Raw genomic sequence first — 27,435 nt, 5'->3', positions numbered from 1 at the left:
GGAGTTTATATTTCATTTTAATTTAGTACTAATTCTGGCTTTATGTTCTTGCTGAACATTGTTAGGTAATAAGAGAAAGTAGATTATTTTGACAGTTTTAAACGTGAGAGTGGGAATTATCAGTCTTAGTTGTTACTTAAACAGACATTTTCAGGCTTGCTTTTTATTTTTTTGAAGCTATTCAAAATCTAGGTCAAGATTTGCAGCCTTACTCATAAACTCCTGGCACATTGTTCATTACACATCACTCCAGAAAGGAGCTAATGATGGTTGGGAAACTTGCGTCGACCTTAATGAAGTGGTACTCAGGCGTCATCTGTTGAAGTCCCAAGTGCCTCCTTAAAAATTTTACTGTTGGTTACTCCTACACCCATGCAAAACATGAGTAAATCTCAACAAAACACATAACTATTACAGTCAGAGCAACTCCCATCCCTGTCTGCTGGCTCTCACTGTCAAGTAAAAAAAGATGTCGTTGTCTGGGCTCGTGGCATCCAACGAAAGCAGATGCTAGAGGAGAAGACGTTAAGTTTTCCATCATATTTTCTTGAGTTGCCAGATGTCCAGATAACAATCACTTCCATGATTCATCCAAGTATCTCCAAATAGAGTAAGAACACCTACGTGTCACTCAGACCTGGAGACACGACTTTCCTCAAAAAACCTCAGTGTCTTGCCCCCTTTGTAAAGTGGAGTCACATTGTTTCTGGACCTGAGTATGTGCCCAGTCAATGTTAATTATTTCCTTCCTAAAAATGAAATACTCAAAAAGTGGGGCAGTGTCGCCTCCCAGGGCTGTCCTTGTTTCAGGAGAAAGAAAGTCGGGACAACAAGGCACGTGTTTGTGAGCTCGGGTAGGAACTGCATTTGGAGGACATGATAAGAGAAAATGCTGACTTGTAATATTTTATTCCCTTGCAAACATAAACAAAGTTTCTGCAACACAAACAATATATTCTTTGCCACCCCAGTTGTGCAGTTGCTTGCGAGGAGGCTGCATCATTTCCTGCACGGTTTTGTGAATTGAAGGACGCCCTGCTGCACTGGGGATGTTGAGCTTGGAGCGAGGCGGAGCCTTGCCGGGGTCTCCGGGCTAGTGGCAGCCCACAGGCTCGTTCGGTTGTTTTCCATTAAATGCACAAACATAGCCTACCTTCTAGTTGATTTTTGTCTTCTTTCTGAATCGATTTAAAGTTTACTAGAGCAGCTATATTGGAAAGAGGCTTTGGACCCAGTTTTTTCCCCAGGTATGTTAGGAAATACCCTGTCCCTGTTACTCAGTGAAAATCGGTTTCTTTTTAATGATACTTGAAAAATTCATCACTTCTCTTCTCCAGAATAATAATAATAATCTGTGCTCTTTTATTTTAGCCATCTCCAACTGGACATCCAGGGCACCTCTCCTGTTCTTTCTGAGTCTTCAGTTGGAAGTTAACAAGACTCTACGGCCTGAAAGGGAAATCAAAGGTAATTACATGTTAAAAAGTATATTATTACATTCGTGTATACATCTGATGATCATAAAGTAACGACAACCCCTTATTTGTTGAGCGGAATTCGGGTGTCCCCCACCCCCTCATTTTCCCACCGTTTCTCTCCTGTTTGCCCCCTCCCTCCTTGCCTTCCTCCCCTGCCGCCCCTCCCTCCTCTCCTCCCTCCTCTCCCTCGTTTGCATGTATTCGCTCAGCAAATGTTTGTGGAGTCTGCCCTGTGGGGTCACTGGCAGGAATGGGAGGGGCCGCCTCTGAAGAGGGCCTCGCCCGCCAGCTCTGTGCCTGCAGGCCTGGCCGAGAGGCTGGCCTGGCTTCCGCCTGCCCCCTTGCTGTCCCCAGAGCGCTCCCCCTGGGCCGTGAAATACATGCACTTCCGCTGAAGTGCATGGCCTGTTCTGCTCAATAACTGAGAGCCTGGGGAGGTCCGGCACCTGGTGGGCCATAGGAACTAAGCGACTGATGAGCGTTGGGTGGACATAGGGCATCGTCCAGACCAGGACTCTTTATCCCGGGACACCTTGCACGCTGCTCAGAAGCCCCAGGGACAGTGGAGCTGTGCCAGCTTTGAGGCAGGCATATTTTCCTTACAGTGAGTTTTTCCAGGGAAACTTGGGGGGACGGTCCCAGCCAGATTTATGAGTTGGCTTGTGGATGGGGGGGGCGTCCAGCTCTGGCCAACCCACCCCTTGCCCCCTTCCTGCCTGCTGCTGGAGCTCTTCTCATAGGTGGGACACAGCCAGACTCCCTGGGGCTGGTGGCTTTGGTGACAGGAGGCTCTGGGTCCGCGTCTGGACTCGGCCATGTGTAATGTACGTGATGTTGGAAAGCTGTTCACTGTCTGTGCCTCGGTTTCTCCACCTGCCGCGTCAGGATGATAGCAGTGCCCACGTCGTGGGATCGTTGTGAGCACTGAAGGATGAGTTGCTGTGTAGAGTGGCACGTGGGAAACATTTAATACATGTTAGTAGCTTTTGTTCTATCATCTTCTGCAGAACAGAGGTGATAATACCTATTTCTCGTGGTTACTATAAGCGTTAAATGAGGTGGTGCGTGTGAAATAGGCGGTGCTGGGCACACAGCACTCTTCGCCTGTGGCAGTCCTCAGTGATAAGGTAAAATAACAACAACGTTGTCAGCAGATGCGATCAGAACAGGGCAGACGTTGTGACCCCAAGTGTGGCAAACATCTAAGGGTAGAGGTGGGCCCAAACAGCTGTCCGTTCAGCTTGTCAACTTGCATGTATATCAAGTTATGTTATTAACTAAAATCTCATCCTTAGTTTATTAGACCATTGTCTACACTTTGGTCACAAAAGTCAATTCATAAATGTTTTGGTTGTGATTGGCCATTGGAGTGAGTAGTTAAGAGTTACATACTCCCATAATCCTTTTATTCTTAGCAATATTCTTATCTTTTAAATATAAAGGGCGGTGTTTTGGGGGTTTATATGAAATTTTAAAAGTAACTTAAAAATGAACATGATAGATGTTGAATAGCATTAGAATCCATTAGCACCTGTCTGTGATCATGATACGTATGTGTAGTTGTTTAGGTTTCTCTCTTTAGATGATGCCTTTCTTCCATCACTCTTAAATGTGAAGAATACTAATGTTTTATCACCCATGCTATATGGTTGTTCCAAAACTATAAAAAGGGAAGCCAATGGAAATCTAATAACATTTGATTCTACTATATCTAAATTAAATGATGCTTGTAGGAAACACTTTGACATTCTTTTCCCTGTACTTTGAACCCAAAAAACATTTGAGCCATGGTGTATTAGAGAACTTCTTACCATTTGTTTTACACATTTGCTTTCTGTACACTTGAAACAAGTGATATTACTTGGCTTAAGAATATCTTTTAAAGAAAAGAGAACATAATTCAGGTGACGGTGAGTCACCTCAGAAAGCAAAGGTTTTTGAGCCCTTCTGGAGGTGGAGACCTGCCTTGTTATCTTCGCACCTGTGCCTGACATTGGGTTGCTCAGTGAAGCTGGGAGTGGCAAGGGGATCGATTGGAGCACAGAAACTCCTTTGTTAGAATGCTGAGAATATGATGACTTTTCAAATTTGCCTGAAGTGTTACTGTAATACAGTTTAAACTGTAAATAAAGACGTTTCCTTGGGGGGGGGGAGGTGATATTTTGTGTGTTTTTGAATGCAGTGAAACTAGCACGTGTTCTGTCCTGAGCTTAGGATGCTGGTGGGCTGGAGTCTGTCTCTTCCTTCTTTCTGCCCTCCCTCCCCACCCCCCTCCTTCCCCATCTGCCCTCTCCCCTACCCCCGCCTCCTGCCTGCTCAGGAGAAAGACCCTGACTGAGGCCCCATCAGTCCCTGCTCTCTCAGCGGCTACCGAGCAGTGGCAGTGGCCTGGGCTTCTTCCGGGGTCCTGATGAGAAGTCCAGCTACCAGCAGTAAGGAGGCTGGAGCAGTAATGCCACCCCTGCCCTTTCTGCTGCTGACTTGTACTCTGATCGACGCCCCTCTCCATACGTGACACACCCAGGGGAGGGCACAGTCCGCCTGTCCGTTCCGATCCATGGGGGGGCATCTCTGATATTGACTCAGACCCACCTCTTTGAGGGTTTTGTCAATGTCCTTTGCTCTATCTTTTCTCAGCTAACTTGGGAGGAAAACATGCTGCTCTATTAGCATCACTGCTTTGTGGCAGTGAACAGCCTAACCATTGTGTTTAGCAGGAGAGACCCAGGTTCAGGCAGAAGTTTTATGTTCCCTTTGAAATCAAGACGTAGTCTTTTATCTGCAGTGCTCATTCCTACGCTAGAAATCTCACACTGTGACCTCTGATCTTACTTAATGCTTTTCCAAGAGGACACGTTAACCTCTTTGATTAGGTTGGTTTGTTTTTTCTTTTTTTTTCGAAATTTGCACAACTTAAAAAATTCGACTTGGTTACGTGGTTGCACATAGGTTATGATTTGTCCTGAGAATAAGCAAGTAAAAGCAATACAGCTACTTCTCAAATTTTGTAGCAGTGCTTAATGAAAGTTTCTGCAAATCTCAGAGTAGTTGAGTTGCTGCTCTGAATGGCATAAATGAGTGGGTCCCTCCCCTGCGGACGCACAACCCCGGAGGTGACATTTGGTTTAAACTCTCATTGAGTTCGCCTCCTTATTTGCCTTTGGCATTGATCTGACCTGAGTACCAGCAGAGAGCAAACCATTTAAGCAGGAGTATATTTCAATAGGTAGTGATATACGCTTCTTCAAACCCTAAGACTTTGAATTTTTTTTTCTCCAGGTACTGAGTGTCCTGTCTTTTTGAATTTCTGTAATATAAATTTTGATTTTCCTTGACTGGATTTCCCTGATTAATATCCAGCCATACGTTTATTGATTTATTTTTACCTTGTTTTACTGTTGAGTTAAAGGAGAAAAACATCTGATGGTAAGTTTTGGTTTCTGAGGGTTTTTTGAGATCATTAAGCTAATTTTAATTGATAGACCTCTCATGTATTCACGGCATAAAGGTACAAGTATGTTAAAAAATTTTTTTCCAACTTGGTCTATAATCCTAGGCTCTGATTAACCTTCTGCAAAGCCTGTTATCTACAGTAAATATTTCTAATTGGTACATATGATACTTTGTAAAGAAACACAATACTTAGCACTTTTTCAGGTTTCTGTACACAAATGTGTAGTTTGGCTTTCCTTCGCTGAAGGAAAATTTGTTTATTTTATTGACCGAAAATGTTTCCAATTTAAGATGCACACTTCATAAAGATGATGTTCCATTTTAAGGAGGAGTGCAGTTTATAGTCTTTCAAATGTTTTTAGTAACGTCTCTTTTCAACGAGTACTGTTCTTGGCTACGTGTTCTGACTTGTTTCCTAAGCTAATTAGAATTGGAAAGCAGACATTTCTCTTCTCTCTTTTTCACTGTCATTCAGGGCCACCAAGTGTCATTATCTTGATTTTCCTCCCCTGTGTCCACCCTGCAGTTTGCATTTTATCTCAAAGGATGCTCTTCTTTCTTTGGTCTCTGTCTGAGCAGATAGGCATCACCAAAACGTGACACAGACAGGGACTGTCTGGGTTTGAGATGCAGGCTGTATGGGACCCAATGAATTCTAGATTGTTCTGACCTAGTAACTCACCCAATTTTTGTTTCTTAATCTTCAAAAGGTCCTTTTAGGAGGGTGATTGTATTGAAAAAGCGTGTCATTCTTCTTTCTGTGATTGCTGATGGCACATAAATGTGTCATAGCTTTTTCTCACTTAAATTTTATTTTATTTTATTTTATTTATTTTATTTTTTTTAAAGGGAGGTTGTTGGTTGATCCACAGTTCCAGATTGGGACTATGTCTGATGGAGGCTAAGGGAATATCTTTTTGTTTGTTTGTTTGTTTATTGACTTTTATTTATTTATTTATTTATTTATGGCTGTGTTGGGTCTTTGTTTCTGTGCGAGGGCTTTCTCTAGTTGCGGCAAGCAGGGGCCACTCTACATCGCGGTGCGCGGGCCTCTCCCTATCGCGGCCTCTCTTGTTGCGGAGCAGAGGCTCCAGACACACAGGCTCAGTAGTTGTGGCTCACGGGCCTAGTTGCTCCACGGCATGTGGAATCTTCCCAGACCAGGGCTCAAACCCGTGTCCCCTGCATTGGCAGGCAGATTCTCAACGACTGCGCCACCAGGGAAGCCCCTTACATTTTATTTTATTTTTTAATTTTTTTTTTTCGGTCATACCGCACAGCTTGCAGGATCTTAGTTACCCGACCAGGCATCGAACCCGGGCCCCTGCAGTGGAAGCACGGAGTCCCAACCACTGGACCGCCAGGGAAGTCCCTTCTCACTTAAATCTCAGGTGTTGCTCACTCTGGATCAGGTGACACAGCTGCCATCACTCCCTCCATCAACCCTAGGACATCACTGATGTCTGTGCTGTTTACTCAGAGCTGTGTTGTATTTTCCATACGAAATCCTGCAGTGTTTAAGACGTTGCAGGTTTAACTTTAACTCCTTATTTTACAGGGGAGAAAATTGAGACCATTTGACAGTTGCCTTCATTGAATGTATTTATAAGAATGCAGCAAAGATGTCTTTTTCTATTGTTATTAATATAGGTATTCTTCATGTAATTAAAATATTTACGGAAAGTAACTAGTGCATTAAATCATACTGCAAGTGATCAGCCTTCAATATGCACCCCAGTACGGGCCAGCTGTGCTTCACCTGGGGGCTCTGGGAGCAGAGCTGACACCCAGGAGTTTCCCAAGTGGCCGTGTGGTTGCATCTGCTCCTTTAATAGTTCACTGAGCAGACGTGTCCTGGGTATCCACAGTACCATGTGAGAAGGCAGGGCCCCTGCTCTTAAGAAGTGCACAGTTAATCTAATCTGCCAGGGTTGTTACCTGATCCCATATTTCTATATATTTAACATTTGACAGAGCCACCAAGATATTTTGATTCAAGTTCCCTGATGGAGCTGAAAAAAGCATACCAGCCCTGCATTAGTGTTGACGAACTGGCATTTTCCCTGTGTCCTTCTGGGGTAGTCCTGCAGAGTCTTGCCTGCAGGGCCTGGGATTAGGGTGCAGTTGAAACCGAGCAGGACCCTGCAGGGCCTTCCCAGGGACCGAACCCCCCACGCCCCCCGCCTCTTATTTGTAAAAAAGCTTTAGCCTCCTAGGCCATCCCTGAGTTCCAAAGAACAGATTTAATCAGAAAGTTTAAAAAGTGCAGAAACAAAGGAAAGCAGTCAAGCAAGACAAGATAATAATAGTTTAGCCATAAAACAAAGTCAGGGACCTTTAGTTCCTCCTCAAGGGCTTACAGATAATATCCTGAGCCATATTCTTGAGTTGTTTTGCAGATACTAAAACTCCCACCAGGTGGAAGAAGTAACTGCATGCTGACCACCAACACCCAGACCCCAGACCAGCTGGAACCAGAAGGTTGAGTTTCCCAAAACACCTCCCTGTTACCTCACCACCAGCCATTCAGAGAATTGAGCATGAGCTGACCACACACCCTGTGACTGTCTCCCTCACCCTGTCTTTGAAAACCCTTCCCTGAAAGCTATCAGGGATTTTAGGGCTTTTAAGCACTAGCTGCCCGTTCTCCTTGCTTGGCTCTACAATAAATGCTGTACTTTCCTTCATCACACCCTGGTGTCAGTAGACTGGCTTTGCTGCTCCTTGGGCAAGTGGACCCACATTCAGTTTGGTGACACAGTTCACCTGGCTGTGTTAACAGTTAACGATCCCAGGACCCCTCCTCACTGGCCCGGCTTTAGGAAGGGAAGATGAGCCCTGGGAATGGTGGGAGGATGACCCCTTGTGAGAGCCGCCTGCAAGTGGGGCAGGTTAAAAATGCAGAGGCTTTGGTCATTCTGAATTTGAGTGAATGTGATGTGTTCAACACCTGCTTTGTGGGTTGGCAGGGGCCGAGGGTGCCCGGGGAACCTCGGGCAGTGCCCCCATGAGCACAGAAGCCTTTGTCACCAGCTCCTTGTTCCCTTTCGAACTTCCCGCCATCCCTGGAGAAAGCCTTGTCAATGTGGGGTCGCATTGAGTTTGCTTGGTCTTGCGTTTTACTACCTGGAGCTCTTCTTGCACAATTTTTAAAATAGTAATTAAGTTATTTCTGTGTCATGGGCTGTGAGGAGCCAGGCCTGTCTGTTGGGCAGTGGGAAGCACACCAGGAATTTCAGAACTGGGTCCTGCTCTGCCCTCTAACCATGGTCCAAGCGGACTGGAGAGAAGTCTGTCTCCTTCTCTGAAGGTTGCCTCTTCTTTGACTTGCCTCAGCTCTCCTTGGGTTGTCCCTTTACTTTTTTTTTTTTTCCTGCAAAACATTTACCTTTTCTTACTCTTGATTGGGGCACAAATTATTGTCCCCAGAGCGAATTCATCTGTGTTCTGTGACAATTTATTGACTGTCTAGCAAGCAGAAGCAGTTTGCTTTTCTCTGAGCATTTCATTTTACCAACATCCAAAATGATACACTCAAAGAGAGACTGATGTACACACACTTAGAGGCCCAGACCAGGTGCTCCCGGGCCTTAGGTGCTCTAGGGTCTCCCTCAGATCAGGACCAGCGTTACGTAAACTCAGTTTTAATGAGGCTTTAAATGTCCACTTACGATTTTTCCTTTCTCTCCCATCCTTATTTCAGCAACTTTGTTGGCATAGGATTTATTGCTAAAATAAATTTTAGTGACAAATGCACATGTTTTGGGTTTTGTTTTTTTAAAGAGGGGTTTAGAAATGGGTTTAGAAATGGGAAAATCTCAATTGCTAGGGCACCACACAATAACTCAACCATGTGAATAAACATTAAGTGGAAATGGTCATTTTAGCAAGAAATAGGACCACCCTTTAATTCTAAACCATGGTGCTGTTTCCCACTCTTCTCCTATTCTACCCTTTTACTCAAACTTAAAGCGTCCTGTCCTGATTATGTATTTCGGTGTTCCCCATCACTTAACTGGTGGTAACATTTCAACCAACAACTAAAGAACACATGAAAGTGTTCTTTCATGATGCGGTGTCTCCCCGCCCCCCATAGTGACTTGACATTGTTCTGTCACTTCTGCCTGTTTGGAGGGGAAGCCACAGTCACAGGAAGTCCCAGTAGGTGAGCCGTGAGCGGGGGAGTCTTGCTGCCTGGTAGGGAAATTCACTCATTAGGATGGTCACCAACTGTCACAAACATGTGGCATTGGGGTTTTGGTGGAGGAAGGACTTCAGGTCGACAACACTTCCTGGTGTGACCCGACCGGTAAGTGTGCACACATCACCCCTCTCTCACTTTCAGCTACAGGACTTGACGAACCTGTAGGGACCTGACCACCAGCACTTAACAGTGCTGCTGTAAGTCAGGAAGCAGCACTAAGCATTGAACTTATTTCCTGGCACCCAGGTCTTTCTTGTATAGAATAAGCAGGGATCTGGCTTCAGCCCTTGGCAGGATTTGGCCTCAGATAAGCTGTATAAACTCTCCAAGCCTTAGTTTCCTCATATTTATCTTGAAGAGAGATTGATTCGGATTTCTCTGCTTCCATAAGACATCATTTTTTATTTGACTGTTACAATAAAGCAGTTAGGTTAGAACAGGTAATGCTATTAGACTGAAAATAATGTTATTCCTTCTTTTTAGATACCATACTCTATGTTTGATCCAGGATATTACACTAATTACATTTATGATGGAGACATTTGAAAATCACAGATGTTCGTTGATTTAAAAATAGAACATGTGCATTTTTATTAAGCTGTTGAGAAAAGGGTTTGGGTGCTTTTTCCTCATTTTCTAGCTCAATGCAACAGTGATGAGAACTGTGGGGGAAATGCTAATGTCACTCAGAGATGATGTCATGTGACCCATTTGGGTTTTGGCCCTTTTACACAGATTGTCTTACACAGTGTACCTTTTCCTGGCTTATTCAGACTTCTGGTTTATCTGGATTTTTTACTATACAAATTTAAATTTTGCCCAGTGCAATCTCCCGATCTCATTTCTTAAGAGAGGGGGGCTAGTTAGTTGATGTTAACACAGCCCCTGGAGACCAGTCTAAGAGGTGGGTGCTCTGGACGATTTTGGAACAGCTGGACAGTGTGTGCATGGCCCGTGTGTAGTGCTCTGGGCAAGACTGCACTTTTCTCGTGCACTGGATGGAGGGGCCAGGGAAGAACTGCTTTCCTGTGCATGTTGTTTTCCATTATCTAAGAGCTGTAATCTGCATCAAAATCAGTGATCAAATCTCCCTGGACCCTTGTTTCAAATTTGAAATAGATAAAAAGCATCCGCTCGTTAACACACCCAGACCTTTTCTGATTTCTAGCTGTCCCACTTCACATTGTGGAACTAAACCTGGGTCCCTCGGGGCGCCAGGAAGGGACACTGTTTGCACTGAAATGAATGAGATGATTTTCCAAGGTGCGAGTGGAACGCACCGGGGATTGGCTGATATTTAAAAAACATGAATGAAAACAGTAGGCACCTCACCCGGCCGAGAAGCAGAGCTTTTTGAGAATGATTCTCTCCTAGGATTTGAAGTCTTGTCGACGGCTGATAATGTACACTGGACTTGTTTGTCCACTGGCTGTGCCCCTCCCCACGAGGAGAGGCAGCCAGTAAATGTCAGCCCAGGTGGCCCGTTAGGGATGACCTGTGTCATCATCAAAGCCATGAAGAGCATGGGAGTTTGCTTTTCAGACCTAAGTATTACTTCAAGTCGCAGGTTTTACCTTTTCAAAAAGTTGGAATGTAAAACGTGTGGTCTCAGGGAAACTCTTTCTTGTAAATCAAGAGCTTTCGTTTTCATTCTGTAGTAAATCACTGACTAATTCTCAAACCCATGACAAGTCATTTAATCTCTTTCTGTTTTGATTTTCTTACCCAATAATACTAACACCAAATCTGAATAGTTAAATAGTGGTTACTATTGCCAGGCCCTGTTCTAGCTACTTCACATGTTTCGCCTCATTCAATCCTCATTCCAGCTCTGGGTTCAGTTCTGCTTTATCCCCATTTTATAGATGAAGAAACTGAGGCATAGAGAGGTGAAATAGTTTGTCCAGGTTACACAGCTAATAAGTAATGAAATAGGATTTGAACCCAATCAGACTGGCTCTAGACTTCCGTTCTCAAATGACATGCCTCTCTGTCTCTCCAAAAAAATTAATATACTGCTACCTGATTCCTTTGTGTTTGGTTTGATTGTGCGAATATACATGAACCCTTTCATCAGAGGTATGTGAACCAATGAATATGACTACTCTTCGTCCGGTTCTGACATACGTTTGGGGGGCTTGCATAAAGCCCTGTCTGTGCTACTTGGGAATTGCTTTCTGCAGCAGTACGGGTACACACGGAGACATTTGGGTGGTCAGAGGCACCATGCGCATTTATCCAAGTGAATGGCGTGTGGTCCTAGGGTGCCACTCACATGGACCGCAGTGGTCGTGACATCTCCAAGGACGATTAGTATAACTCAGCCTGTACCACTGTCTGCTTTGTTTAGAAAACTTTCATGAGCATATAGAAAATGAATATACTGTACCTATGAAATGAGTTCGTGCTTTATAAACTCACCTTAGTGCATCAAAGCTCCCTTTCGGTTAAAAATGTGTGAATGAAAAAAATAAATATTTTATGTAGCAAACTTCCATACACTAAAACTCCTATATGAAAGCAGCAGCTACTAGGAAAGTAAAACTGCTAGGACTGCAACAGAAGAATCAAAATAAATCCCTGTGCTAATTTCTAAAGTAGATGGAGTTGGCCAGGCCGTGGATATTACACTTACAAAATAATCAGCTTAGTAATTTTGCAAATTATAGACCTCACGCAATAGAATCACAAAATAAAAGCCAGTGTGAAATAATTTGGCCGTCGTTTAGCTGCAGGCCAACAAAACTCACTCACGCATTGGAATTTAGGGATTCACGGATACTCTTTAGGAAAGTGCCAGTTGTGGTTAAAATCTGGCAGCACTTGGAAATTCTCATAAAACAAGGACAAAAGACTGTGTGGATGAATTGAAACGAAGCCTGCAAGCTGCTTTGTGAATTAAATATGTTCAGCATTAAATAGGATGTATAGCACGTATACTCCTTAGTTCTAGGAAATAATGAGTTAACTGGCTAAAATAAAAAGCTCTTTTTTTTAAAGCAGTTTTAATTCGTTAAAAGTCAAAGTTTAATAGTCTGTTAAAGAGTTGTTTTAAAAATTAGTGAAGTGACATTAATCATCATCTGACAGTAAGTGGGTGAGTGCAGGTCTGTGCAGTGGGCTGTCTGTTGCCACGTTTATTGCAGGAGGAGACCCAGCACTGGGTCTCCCCCATGTGTGGCTCAGGGCACTAGAACTGCGTTCTCTCTCTCTCTCTCTTTTTTTTAATGTGTTCTTTTTCCATATGTTGTTGGTAATTTTTTTTTTATTGAAGTATAGTTGATTTACAATGTTTATGTTAGTTTCTGCTGTATACAAAGTGATTCAGTTATACATATATATACATTATTTTTTATATTCTTTTCCATTATGGTTTATCCCAGGATACTGAATATAGTTCCCTGTGCTCTACAGTAGGACCTTGTTGTTAATCCATGAAATTGTGTTCTCTTAGCCCCTCAGAGCGGCACTGGGTGTGTCACGTCATCACGGGTGCAGTGTGTCCCCATCTCTGACACTGTGATCACACTCTCCCTGGCTGCTGTGTTCCTATTCAGTTAGGAAGTTGACAAGTAGAGCTAGGAGGTAATAAGTGCCGTGAGGGCATCTTGTATGTTTGTTGACAGCTCTGTCCCCAGGGTCTGGAGCAGTGCCTGACCCCAGTGGGTGCTCCAGTGTATGAACTGACCTGCTTGCTGCCTTGCCCGGGTACCCTCTGTGCTCAGGAGGCCTGGGTCTTGCATGTTTCCATGACTAGCTGTACTTCATGTGCTGCCTTTTAATGCAATTCCAGTTTCATCTATTCATTTATTCATCTATTCAGTGACCACCTGTGCAAACCATTGCAATGGTTGAGCACACAAACCAAGGAGTATTTTCATCTTATAAAACAAAAAGAGGGACTTCCCTAGTGGCACAGTGGTTAAGAATCTGCCTGCCAATGCAGGGGACACGGGTTCGAGCCCTGGTCTGGGAAGATCCCACATGCCACGGAGCAACTAAGCCCGTGCGCCACAACTACTGAGCCTGCGCTCGAGCCCGCGAGCCACGACTACTGAGCCCACGTGCCACAACTACTGAAGCCCATGCACCTAGAGCCCATGATCCACAACAAGAGAAGCCACCGCAATGAGAAGCCCATGCACCACAACGAAGAGTAGTCCCCGCTCGCCGCAACTAGAGAAAGCCCTTGCACAGCAACAAAGACCCAACTCAACCAAAAATAAAATTAAAAAAAAAAAAAAAGAAATTGTATTAAGATTGTCATACCACAAGGCAGGCGTTTCTTTAAGGAGAATTTTTCTTTCAGCTAAGAGCACTTATTCACATCAGAAAAGTAAAATGTGATACCCCCCGGGCATGATGACCAAATTAGCATTATCACATTAACTATAGTTGAATTTTTATATTTTATGCAATTAAATTATCAGAACTAGTCTCTACTATATATTAATACACAATGTAGACTTTAAAATAAAATATTAGTAATTCAGTCTTCTAGATTCTCAGAAGTCATTTGTTGTTTTGTGGCAATTCTGGAGTGCCCATTTCATAGATGAGGAAACTGAGGCACAGAGAGGTTGTAGGAGCCCAGACATTAACTGTCAGATATAACCTGAAGCCTTGTCATTCCATACATTGTGTTCTTCCTGTTATGCTGTATATACCAAGAATCCTCACTAAGTGCAAGTTACCCTTTAAGGAATCTGAGATAAACAGAATGTCTGAGTACCACCTCTACATGTATAATTTCTTCCTTTCTGGTTCATCTTTGGGAACCCCTTAGGTCAGGGATTTGAAGGAAATGTGCGTGCACATCTTACCGTTTCTTAGTCTTCAACTTGTATCACCTGCTCACATTCACTTTTGTAAAAGAGTGATTGATGCCCAGTCAGGCAGGCACTAGTTGTAAGTTTTAAACTCTCCATCTGCTTGCTTATGCTACACTGTGCTGGGTGTGTGCCGTGTGCCAGAGGACGGCTGTGGGTCACATTCCCTGGTTGATCATGGTGCAATTGAGTATACAACGCCAAGTGGCCTTACACGTGCCGGAGAGAATAGTACGTAGGGTCTTAGGTCTTACGGCTTGAACCAAGGAGCCTGTTTAGATTTCTAGAGCTGACGTTGGTGACAGCCATCATGTTAACACACTTTCAAAGCACAAGAAAGTTGGATGGACGTCATGAAGAGAAAATACTGGTGATGGCAGGGAGTGTTTTCAGACAATATACTGAAATAGTGTTCCCTGCATGAACCTAATGAGGTGGAAAATGGGAACTCAGTAGACTTCCCTGCTATGAGAGCTGAAGACGATACAAGAAGAATGAGCTCCTTTACGTTTTGGGGAAGCAGCGACCTGAACATTCTGCAGGATTCCAAGTGGTGACATCATTCTTATGCCTTAGTCCAGGCGTCCCGGCCGATCTGTAGGGAAGAGGTAAATATGAATGACCTGAGCTTTGGCGTCATGGTCTGGGTTTGGATAGGATGCTCGTAGTGAGGTTTGAGGACGAGGGAGTGTACTCATGGGCTGGAACCTCATGTGCGTGGACCTGGAGGCTGCAGCTTTTTCTCTCATCACCTCGTGTTATGCCTGGAGGCTGCGGGGCCTGGGATGTGGTTCCGGACACGGAGGCTCAGTGGCTGGTGAGACGCATGGGAGACCTCATGGGATTGCAGATAATTATGTCCTCTTTTCCGTTCTCTCTCTTTGCTTTCGAAATGGACATTAATCAAGCAAGATACTTAGTAAGTATGTGAAGAGGTAATTTCCAATCAAACAGTAATAGAGGAAGTCTGTCTCTGTACAGTTTATACTTGTTTTGGTAAATGACTGCTCTCTTGTAAAACTTGAGAGACTATTTAATGTGCATAATGAATATTGAGATTTTAGTGTTTTTAAAAATAGATTCTTCAGGGAGGAAGTTAGTGTGCTTGGCGACCAATTTGAGAATTTTGAAAAGAAATTGTTTTAACGTCAAAGTAGGACTTAATTTAAACTTCAGCTTACCTCCCTTTCAACTTCTCCAGAACAGCTATTAGCATAAAAGCTTAATGGATTCACATTCCTTGGATTACATATGTGCTGTTGAAATTCAGTGTTGATTCTAAATACTTGCCTAATAATCCTTCAGCCCAGCCTGAGGCTCTCGAGTGCTTGAGCACAGTTCATTATCACCGAGTCAGTCAGCAGTGGGTTGTTTAGCAAACAGTATTTTGCAGTGGTTTTTCTCTTAGTCCCTTTCAGAAGCACATGTAAGTTCTTTTCAGGAAAATTTTCTGTTCATAGTTTGAGGATAAAAATAGAAGCATAATTGTTCCTTTAGTGCAGGTTTGGTGGGGAATATTTCGGTGACGCTACATATTTTTTGTTTTAAAGGGGATATTGATGTAAGATTCAGTGTTAATTTCACTCTTCTCACCCTCTGAGCCCTGACGCCCTCGCCCCCACATCATGGAGAAGAAGGGTTTTTCTTCTCCACGCCCTGTCCTGTCCGTGGTCATCCTCCTCCGTCCTTCCCCTGCGCCCTCCCTCGGCTCTGCCTCGTTTCTGTGCTCTCTCTAGGCTCTTGATCCGATTGATAAATCAGGAACACGTTTGGTTCATTCCTCCTCCCCTCACCTCAGGACCTTGTGACGTGCCGCTCGGTCCTCCCAGGTCAGAGTCTCTCGCCTCCTCCCTGCCCTCTCTGTCCATTCACTTCCTGTGACCTAAGTGTGTGCATCCCCCAGGGCTCAGGCTTGGCCAGTGGTTCACTTTATGCCCAGGAACGTCACACCACACCTGTGCTTCCCCATTGATTATCCCAACCTTTATGCCACTTGCTAGACCCACAGCATCAATATTCCATTCCAGACTCAAATTCACAGTGTCACGAATGGCTCCCTGATCTTCCTGCGAAGCCAGCATCCTCTCCTGACTGTTCTTCTGATACCACTGAGCTTCCATTAGCAAGGCACCATCTTCGGAAAACCTTGGAGCATCCGCTCATTAAGTATTCTTGTTCTTTCATGTTTGCCCTTTTCTTTCTACCTTTCCTCTTCCAAGGTAACTAACCCCCATCTTCTCTTTACCACATAGTTTTGCCTCCGATCAGTCCCTCTGTCCCTTAGCTGTTCCCTTTTCAGTCTTCCCTGCATGTTGCCTGTAGGTGGATCTCAATGAAATAGTATCCCATGTCACCTTCATTTTTAGAAGCCTTGCGCTAACTGCCCTGGACCACAGGGGTAAAAGGTACGCATGTGGACACTGGGCGCTCAGCTGCAGCCGTTGTCGAGTTCAGGTTTACCTCCCCAGCCATTCCCGCTCTCCTCCTTGGAACTCTTCTCAGCTGTACTGATCTACTTGCCGTCTCAAAGGCTTTTTTCTCGAAGGCTTTCTGCAAAACCTGCTCTTTTCCTTTGCTTGAAATCCCTGCCCCTTTTCTTCACTCAGCCAAGTAATGATGATACACGTCATTTATGAAGTACTACATGCCTGGCAAAATGCTCATGATCATAAAATATTGTTGTCACTTAATCCTCACAACGACCCTATCCTGCTGGCCCCATTCTGTTATTTCTAGATTGTTCTCCCGGCCCGGCACCTGCTTCGAAAGGTTCTGGTGAGAATTACATGCGACGCTCCTCACAAGTGCTTAGTGCAGTGCTGGGCCCGAGGTGCCCTTCACACAGACGTTCACCGTCCCTTTCATTATCCCCTCGGGCAGACAGGACACCAAGATGCAATGTCTGTGGCGGGGCTGGGGGCGTGTCGTGTGTGACCATGGCTCCAGGCTCCCCTGTGCTGTGCCGGCATCTCCCCAAGCCTGGCTCTGAGCGCCTTCTTTGAGCAGCCTTTAGACTTTTGTTTTTAGTTGGGAATAAATGGTTACTCCTTAGTCACTAAGTTAAAGTAACTAAAATTTGGAATTCATAAACTGAAGAGGCCCCATGTCACCCGCTGTGGGAGGTCGCACAACGGAGCATCTGCGGGACCTCGTGGCAGGTGGGTTGCCCGCCTTTTGGGACAGAGCAGGGATCATCTGTTGGAAGTATTCCCCTCCTGCTCCTCTTGTTGCTTCATGTATTATTGCTTTTTAATGTCCTGCGTGTTTATTAGCCAAATCTCTACAGCCGACGTATGAACTCCGTGACGGCTTGGGGTCACGTACTGTCCGTTGCACTGTGTCCCGTCAGCATGTTCTTTCCATGCCTGTGATTTCTAAGCACGGTGTTTTGCATCCCTGACTTTGTCAAGCGCACAGCAGATGTTAAACATCTGACGACTGAGTCTAACAAAGTTCTTTTAGGAATAATTTTAAGGGGTGGAATTTGAAAACAGCTTGTGTGAAAAGTCATGGCTCATCCTTTTAAAAATAAACGCCAAATAAGACAAGCATTATCACGGGGAAATTTCTCACTTAAGAAAAACCTTGGTAGAGTGATGGGGATTAAGATTTTCATTTCCTCCCAGCAGGACTGGTATAATAAGATACTGTGTGTGTGTGCGTGCACGCATGCGTGTGCGCATGCATGTGTGTTTGTGTGTGTGTGCATGCGTGTGTGCGCGTGTGTGTTCATAAACTATAACACTCAGTATTTTCTACTTTAATGACTCTACCCCTCCAAGAATACAATTATTGTCATTTTGCGTTGCTGGGTCAGGGTGAAATGTTTGGTTTGATTCAGGTCCCAAACGCTCATATACTCTGTTTCTGGGGAGTCGGTGTGGTTTTAATGCCACTTTCTATCAGAACTTTAGAGGTTAGCGAATAAAATGGTGTTCCCTTTCCAGGGGCGGGTAAAGTTTTGTTGTACTAAGACTGTTGTATTAGAAATGTGTAAACTTAATTGTGACAGATTAAGAACTGGCCGCTGCCTTCCATATTTGAGTAGACGACGGTGCACAGACGTATTTCATGAAAAGCTAGTTTTCCCTCATTAAAAATAGTAGTTGATCACAGTGCTTAGGCACACAGCAAATGTGAGAACGGCCCTTAATTCGGGCAGATGTTTCTGTTTAACTCGTAAGAGTCTTGGATGGATGGATGGACGGACGGACGGACGGACGGACAGATGCACGGATGGATGGGTGGAGATACACACTTTCTTAATTGACTACTCAGCACCATTGCGCTGAACATTATATAATTCCCAGGCTACGCTGCACCTTATGTAATACCCATACCACTAATATTGCACCGATGGAACTTGCTCGTTTCAATTCTTAATAGCCTTGTTTCTCTCTCTTAATAGACTCTGGGCCACTGGAAATCAGGGGCTGACTTACTATCTGTGTTTCTTAGTGCCTAGCAGAGAGCCTAGCATGGAGTAGAAATGAAACAAATATCTATACATTAAAATAATTAGGATTGCTTATAAAAGCAAAATGAAATACAGAACATTTGTAATTTAGTGATTAATGGTTACTGTTAAGAAAACCAGTGGGCAAACATCCTCTAATATTTACTTTTTCTTGTAATAATATGTAGATGGCATGTTTTTCTTAGCCTTCCCTGGAATTAGTCAGTAAGCACTTACAACGGATACTGTATATAGTAGGTAATCAATTATTCTTTTGATGAATAAAAGATGAACACCTTTCCTAATATATGTCATAGGAACCTGAATAAATTATAATGTTCATGCGGCCATTATTGATGTTAACGTTAGTAAAATATCGTGGAAGGGACGATTCCTATTTTAACATTTCTGAGGAGTATTGCTTATACGTGATGATCTTTAGAGTAGGCACTGTCTGTCGTTACAGATTTGTATACTCTACTTGTTCCCAGGTTTCATGGTTTTGTAAGAAGGATAGAGATTTCCTTGGAGGTCTCTTATGCTTTTCTTTCTCTTTGTCTTTTTGGCTATACATTGCTACCCATGAGGACAGTCGACAGTCCTGGAGGTGCTTTTAGGATGTCGTTTCATGTGAGCAGAAGCTGCGCTTAGAGGAAAGCATGTTGGTTTTCTGCATGACATTTCCACAGACAACAGCTGTTTCTCAGCTCCTGTGAGTCCTGTGGTCACAAGTCCTTCCTGGTTGGACTTGGATCTGCTCAGGGCCTCACAGTCAAGATGTTGGCCAGGCCGTGGTCTAGATCGAGGCCCTGGGGAGGAATCAGTTTCTAAGCTCATTCAGGTTGTAGGCAAGACTGAGGCCGAGGCTGCCATCAGTTCCTAGAAGTTTCTAGAAACCACTCACCGTTCCTTGCCCCGGGCCCTGTCGTGACATCACAGCAGCATCTCCTTGGACCCCCTCAGCTTTTAGTCGCTTCGTTTTCTCTTCTGTGACCTGCCAGAGAAAACTCTGCTTTTAAAGGATGCATGAGAGTGCAGGATCCATCCGGACAGACCCCCTAGCTGAGGTTAATGTGACACGTAACATTCCTAATCACAGGAGTGAGACCCACTGTGTTTACTGTCCTGGGACTGTGCAGGCCTGTGCCCCAGGGGGCTGGGAATTCCTGGGGCCCCTGTTGGAATTCTGCCTCCACAGAAAGCTCAGTTAAGATGCCTGGGAGGGCTTCCCTGGTGGCGCAGTGGTTGAGAATCTGCCTGCCAGTGCAGGGGACACGAGTTCGAGCCCTGGTCTGGGAAGATCCCACGTGCCGCAGAGCAACTAAGCCCGTGCGCCACAACTACTGAGCCTGCACTCTAGAGCCCGTGAGCCACAACTACTGAGCCCGCGCACCTAGAGCCCATGCTCCGCAGCAAGAGAAGCCACCGCAATGAGGAGCCCACGCACCGCAATGAAGAGTAGCCCCCGCTCGCCGCAACTAGAGAAAGCCCGCGTGCAGCAACGAAGACCCAACACAGCCAAAAAATAAATAAATAAATTTATTTCTAAAAAATGAAACTACATTAAAAAAAAAAAAAGGATGCTTGGGAAATGCCAAATTTACCTCCGTAATACTTTTCAATTTACCTTTATTGTGCTTCAGTTTGAGATGCTGAAGACCATGTTTTATGGACTTTCTTCGTTCTTAACCTTACTGTGTTTCTAAGGGAAAGAGAAGCAGTCTGTCCTCCACGTGAAGAGATGTCTCTACAGTCAGTAGGGCTTAGGGTTTGATGTTTGTGATTTTCATTCATTGATCTGTGTCCTTTTAGCCAATCACTCCAAGGCCAGTGGTGGCCAGATGAGGATGGAGTCAAGTGGTCAGAGTCTTGCTGTTAACACAGAAGCCAGACTGACCCAGGCTACAGGCCTAACCCAGGTTAGGAACTTGACAAGCGAGACCCCAGAGAGGGCTGTGAACTTGAGGAGCGAGGCCATAGGGAGCCACCCTGAGTTCATAACCAGAGGAGGGACTTCCCAGAATCACTGGTTTTGGCAGATTAACCTGGAAACTGTACATATGGTTAGAGGAGAGAAGCCAGAAGCAGAAACCAGCCAGGAATGCAGAAATGAATGCTCATTTATCTTTGGCGAGGGAGATTTAGAAATTTATTGTGTTCCTTGAATTACGTTAGTAGTAGTAGTGCTAGTAAAATAAACAGGAGTGGGAAAAGTTAAACAAGATGAAAGAGACAATCAGCCTGCCTTTTACAACCTGTGATCACCTGAGTGGCATTCGGTGACTTTTAGTGCAGGCCACGTGTGCGTGGTTTTTAGTCTGGACGTCAGGTAAGTCATCAATTTGTTACAGAACTTGCAGTTGGGTTTATGAGTATTGTTTTATGTGCATACATTTTTTTATCACCTAAAAAAACTTTGCTAACCACAGGCGCATGGGGTAAAACAGATACCCAGTGCGTATATTTCACAGTTATGTTTGCTGCCTCTGAAAACCATACTTCTCTTGTTTCAGTCACTGACTTAGTCACATACTCGTGGTTTTCTTGGAGTCATTGTTCAAAGGGAGCTTGGCTTTTACTTCCTACTTTCTCCACTGTTTGACTGAAGATTATTTTTAAGATTAAAAAACAAACAGAAGTCATCTCAGAGCCTGGGAACCGGACATTAAACATATCTGTTTTCGCGTATGCTTAAAAATGGTGGTTTGCAAATATTCAGTGTGGCATTCTCACTACATAGTTGGCTGATAAAACTATAAATAAAGTAAAACTATATAGCTTTGCGACCATGGAAAGGATAATGTTTAGCTTGATCTTTTGTGACTGAACAAAGTTCTGATGTAAGGCAACCAACTACAGTGGAAAGAGGTGGCAGAAATCTGTGCTTAGCAGTGGAATCGGAGATGTTGAGATGCTGACTTTTTTAGGCAAACCTAGGTAGTGAATCATTCATTCATTCAATAAATACTTGTGGATAAGTGCTGTGAGCCAGGTAGGATTCTTCTACAGGCTGGGGATATAGCAGTAAACAAAAACAGGCGAAACGTTCTGCCCTGGTGAGGCTTATATTTCAGTGAGATGAAGCAGAAATGTGGAAGTGTATAAGGTATTTGTTATTTCAAATGGTAAAAAGCACTATAGAGGAAAATAAATCGGGGGGGGGTTTATATGCGTGTTGTGGGAGTGGGTGGCAGCGTTTTAGAGGCGTGGGTGGCAGAGTTCTGAGGTGCCCCCTGTGTTGGGTGGGTGGGGCTAATAGCGTCTGCTGAGGGTGATGGATAGCACTTCTGTGATTACCAGGTTACCTCGCGTAGGACTCCGTCTCAGCAGACTGGAGTGGAGATTCTCCTGCTGGCCTTGGAGAAGGGAGCTGAGAGCTGCCTCTAGGAGAGGAGGGTGGCACCCACTGACAGCCAGCAGGAAAACTGGGGCCTCAGTGCTCCAGCCTCAAGGGGCTGAATTCTGCTAACAACCATGGGGACTTGAAGGAGGCCCCTGAGCTTCTTAGAGGAAGGCCATCCAGACCACACCGTGATGGCAGCCTTGTGAGACCCGAGCCTAGGTTGGAGCCAGCCAAGCCATGCCCGGGCCTTGACAGAGACCGCAATAGTAAGCGAGTGGGGTGCTTGTTACACAGCAACAGAAACTAATGCAGATGGGGGGCCAGGGAGGGCCTCACTAGGAGCAGAGAGACACATGGAGACCTTGAGGTGCTGTTGGACATACCAGTCTGGAGGTCGGGGGAGAAGATGGACGTGCGGGAGCCGGGAACACATATATGGGACATAGAGCCACGTGGTCCCGAGAACAGTGATTGCAGAGAGGCAGGAAAAGGGGTTGAGACCTGGGCCTTGGTGCTCCAGGAAGATGTTTTCAGTTATTGTGTCTCAGTGACTTATGTCTTATTCTAAGCTTCTGTTCAATATTTGGCCTGACTTACAATATTTTTCTCTCCCTCTCTGGAACTTCAGCTCAGTTTAAAATTTTTTCTGTTTGGTTTCAATGTACAGTATTAGATACGAGACCCTGGCAGGTGGGGCAGTGAAGCTGGGTGTGAAAGTCCTCCTGCCACGTCCTGATAGGAAGATTCTAGCTTCAGCTAGGAGCAGTGTACACCCAGATCCCTTCCTCCTGAAGGCAAACGGATGTGTACGTCTCAAGTCTCCTTCAACCCCAGCCGACAAGAGCAAGCAGATCGTTTCTGTAACTTGCCCTGGTCCTCAACTGATTCTCAGCTGAAGAATCAGTAGCGATCGCTGTGGTTTTCCAAAACGGGATTTGCAGAAGACCCATTGCTAGCTGGGTTTAGTTGCTGTATTTCTTTAGACACAACTGAACAAATAGATAAAGAAGAGGAGGGTGTACTCTGGGGATTTAGTAAATAGGAAAAGATGGAGACTGTGAAGATCAGAGCAGTTGAGAGGAGTCTGTGGACCATTTTGTAACCTGCATTTACCGAGATATTTGTAGCTGGAGGCCTGTCAGGGTTGACGGTGGGAGTGTCCCTCAAAAGCAAAAGACCTCTACATGTGGATACATCTGTTTGTATATAAATAATAGCTTTTGTTGGTAGTTTTCTTTTTCAGACTAGTTACATGTTTATTCATATATCTTAAAAATTAACAATTATTTCACAGCACCTTCTCAGTCCTTCTTTGCTTTTTTTGTTTGTTTGTTTGTTTTTCCTCTATTTTCTACACCATGTTATCAGATGGGCCATTGAATCTTGGACTGAATTGCTACCTTCTCAAAGTAGTACTTTTTTAAAAAGACTCCCACCGATGGTGATATACAATGTGAGATCATTATTCATACCCTCTCTCGTTCCAGAAAGGACTCAGGCGGCAAACTTGGAGAGTTTGGGTTTTGAGTGGTTTGCCTTCCATAGTGAGGGTGCCAGCCCAGGGAGGCCCCTGTCACCCGGGAGACTGAGCATTTTAGCATGTGCACCGTGGTTTACCGTGTTAGGAGCCCAGCAGGGCCGCGACTCTACCTGCCGGGAGCCTTTGCTGACCCCTGGTGGCAGGTGCACTGCTGAGGGTCTTGCGTTAGCCCACTTCATTTGAATAGGCTCTTTCTTCTCCCAGTTCTCTACTTCAGCTTTTTTGTCTCTCTTTTCCCACTGGGGGTTATGTTCCTTTTTGGCATTTAAATAGTCACCATTCCTGATCTAAAGATTACATTTTAGTTCATTGTCCTTAGGCCCGTGGACACAAATTCTTTCGTGTCATCTGAGGACACGTCATGCTCTTCTCTCCTCCTCCGTGTTTTGTGTGTCTCTCAAAGCCTGGCATTTCCAGTGCCCTTTGGGAGCTGAGGGATTCAGTTGTGCTCTTAAGTGACAGAAGTGACTTTTTCTTTTTCAGGTGCCTTGGGCCTGCTGAGATCCAGCCCCAGTCAGATGAAGCCTTCCCTTGTGAGTAGAACCCTTTCTTTGCCATCTCGAATCATACCCAGGACACGCTGTTTCCAGCTGTGATCGGCATTAACACCCATTCATGTGCTGTGTGGACTTCCAAATCTTGTAAATTAGTAACATCCAGAAACTCAAGGAGCATTTGCCGCATCTAACATTATACAGCTGGATACAAGGGGTTGCTTTCTATAGTTCTTTTTTGCTCTGAAGTACCAGTTTCCAGTACACATTAGAGACCAGATTCCACACTATTTTAGTCTAGCCTTGATCAGAGGCTGGCAAAGATGGCCCATGGGCCAAATCCATCCAGCTGTCGGTGTTTGTAAATAAAGTTTTATTGGGACACAGTCATGCTTCTGCATTGAAGTGTTGACTGCGGCTGGTTTCAAGCTGTAGCGGGTGAGGTGAGGACTGTGTGGCCTGCAGAGCCTCAAATATTCACGCTCTGGACCTTACCAAAAAAAAATTGCCAAGCTCTGGTCTAAAATATGTAACTGATTTTTAAACTGAAAATTTTCAGTCATAAAATAATTTTGGAATAATGGATATCTCTAGCTTTTTAAAGTTCTCAGGACAAGGCCGTCTGAAATATAGCCAGGGGTTTAAAACAAATGAAATTTAAGTGTTGTCATGTTTTTTAGTACCATTTCAATTTCTACAGGTTATCAAAACTTATTTAACTTAAGAAGCATAATGTGTGGAAATGTAAAATAAAAACATCAGGTCACACTACAAGAGAACACTGACATTTCTGTGTGAACCTAAGTATCAGATTACATTTTCATTGGGCTTGATCACATTTAAAACTAAGATCTTTGGGAAGGCAAAATTCACACGTCTCCCGAGGGCTCCCTTATAAATTGCCCAAGATGATATGTTTATAGCTTACACTGAAGGCTGAGTTTGCTTTGACTAAAATCAAATGAGAGCTTCTTTTGCATAGATTCCTGTGTGTACACATGTCTGTGAAGGTTTCGGTGCTTTTCTGATAGGTTAATTAAATTTTCACACTGATGCGTAGTTTATTTGAACTGCTGTTGCATTTTCCAGCTTGTGGTTGTTAATGTGGGTTCCAGTACGATGAGGACAGAACCCTCTCTCCCAGTGGTCTTTTCATCCCCATCCCTGGTGCATTTGCAGGGTGTTGTCACTGAACCTGGACCCTGAGGGAATGTGCTTTCCAGGGCTGTCTGGTGCTTTGGGGGCCAAGGCGGAGCACAAGCCAGAGTGAAGAGGCCTGCGTTTTCAGTGGGAAGGGTCAGCCTTTCTTTTCCACTCAGGGCCACTAAATGAGGGCAACAGAAGGGTTGGGTTCAATGCTGCAAAATCTAATCACCTCTTGATTTATAGCCACGTACACACCACGGCTGAGGGCCGAGTTCACCACCTTGAAAACACGCTCTGACGGTCGTGGGCTGCCTGGAGGGCTCTGCTGTCCTCTGTCGGCCCCTCGGTTGGTCATGGCCCTCCTCAGTGAGAGCACCAGCCAGCTCGCAGGTCCCCTGCCGTGGGCCCACCAGTGAGGCTGAGGAAAGGCCTGGCCTGCTGGTAGAGCACCTGAGAGGGGCTGGGGGTGCCCACGCACACACACGTACACACACATATGCACATACACACACACACACATATACACATATATATACACACACATGCACGCATGCTTACACACATACATATACACGTGTGCACACACATACATATATACATACACATATACATACATACACACATACACAATATACATACACACATGCACGCATGCTACACATACACATGCACACGTGCACACACGTACACATATACACATATATACACACATACATATACACACATACACAATATACATACACATGCACACATGCTTACATATACATATACACACGTGCACATGTGCACACACATATGTGCACATGTATACATACATACACACATATACATATACACACATACACAATATGCATACACACATGCACACATACTTACACACATATACATATACATGTGCACATGTGCATATACACACATATACACATACATAATACACAATACACACATGCATACACACATACACATACACCCATACACATACACACATACACAATACAAACATACAATCACATAAACACATACATGCATACACACATGCACATACATATGCACACACATATCCATACACACAGACACATAAATCCATACACATATACACATACATATACACATACGCACACACATGCAGGCATACATGTACACACGTGCACACATACATATACACACATGCACACACATGGGGCACATTTAGGTAGCTAAGTGCACCGTTTGGGGCAAGGCTGCTCTTCTCTGTTCCCTGGACCTTGGGGGATTAGAGTGTAGGAGCAGAACTGGAGGCTCTGCCCTTGTAATTGTTCTTCTTTCTCGTCCTGCTGCGCATCACGCTTGAGAATCCAAATTCTTCAAAACTGTCTTAATCGAGATCCCCCCCTTCTGACCCCGGCTCCCTCGCCATCACTGGAGGGGTGAAGGCCTGGAAGCTCAGAAATACGAGTGCGGCTTCCTGGCGCAAAGGCAGGTGCTGGATTGACTGCCAGCCCCACCCGCATCCCACCACGCGCCCGAGTAGCCTCCAGAAGGTTCCCGACCTCTCAGCCAGTTTCCTCCACTGAAAAGTGGTAACAGTGGTATCTGCTTCATGGAACCGTCGCAAGGATTAAATGATTAATGGGCTTTAGTTCAGGGCCAGGCTCGTAGGGAGTGTTCAAGGAAGGTAAGCTGTTCTGGGCCCTCAGAGGGGCTGCCAGGCTGTGTGACTTTGGGGGCGGCTTGCCCCATGGGGACAGGTATTTTATTCCTGATCTGCTTTAGAATTGTCTGCAAGGGGCTTTATGATTATTGTTTACATTCTCTGCAGACAGGGCACCTCCTCAGTAGCTGCAGGGGCCCAGCTCCCACCCCCGCCTCCTTTTTTTGAAGCTATGAAATAGCTATTGGTACAACCATTTTTATTTAAGAAGAAATTGTCTTAAGGAAATTAAATAATTTAACCTAAATTCATATAACTCGTGAAAAAACAGGATATTCAAACTCAAGACTGTTATTAAAGCCTCCTTTGGCCTGAAGATGCTTAGTTGTGAGTTTCTTTTGTGAGTGATATACAAGTCAGTCTGGGGGAAAAAAAGGCCATTGTATAATTATATTCATATAAAATATATACTAATATCTTCTGGAAAACTGCTTTCTGACAAATACGAAACAAATAGAAGAAAAATTGGCCAAAGCTGACCTCCCTTACCAAAAATTGGTAAAAGCTGAAGAGGTAAAAATAAAAGAAAGGTGTTTTAAGTGGATGTTAACAGCGGTTCATGGTTTTAAACGAACTGAGGGCCTATGAATCAAAAAAAATATTCTAAGGTTCTGATAAAGTAATAATATAAAGGCGCAATATGACATTCAAATGAGTAAACTTAACTGTCGTTTAAAATCACGTAGAATTGAGTTACCCTTTTTTTCTCTGTGTATACACAGCATACTACATATGAATAAGAGATTGAAAGGTTCGGAAGAATTTGAGATATAAATAATTTCATTAGGATGTCAAGTCAGTA

General features: G+C 44.4%; 1 protein-coding gene across 7 annotated transcripts in view; it reads left to right on the top strand.

Moving 5' to 3' along the window:
• The window catches only part of FAM110B (family with sequence similarity 110 member B), a 200,752-nt gene that overhangs the window by 31,707 nt on the left and 141,610 nt on the right, over nt 1–27,435 (top strand). For all 7 annotated transcript variants that reach the window (XR_014236722.1, XR_014236723.1, XM_082364779.1 and 4 more), the window contains exons 2-3: nt 1,372–1,467; nt 23,787–23,836. The gene's annotated coding sequence lies outside the window, so the exon portion shown is untranslated. The remainder of the gene's footprint in view (nt 1–1,371; nt 1,468–23,786; nt 23,837–27,435) is intronic.

The sequence above is a fragment of the Balaenoptera borealis genome (genome assembly GCF_965194805.1).
Source record: "Balaenoptera borealis genome assembly, chromosome: 17".
In the NCBI taxonomy this organism is placed as follows: Eukaryota; Metazoa; Chordata; class Mammalia; order Artiodactyla; family Balaenopteridae; genus Balaenoptera; species Balaenoptera borealis.
The sequence above is the reverse complement of the archived record's forward strand: the minus strand, read 5'-3'. Positions and strand labels throughout refer to the sequence as shown.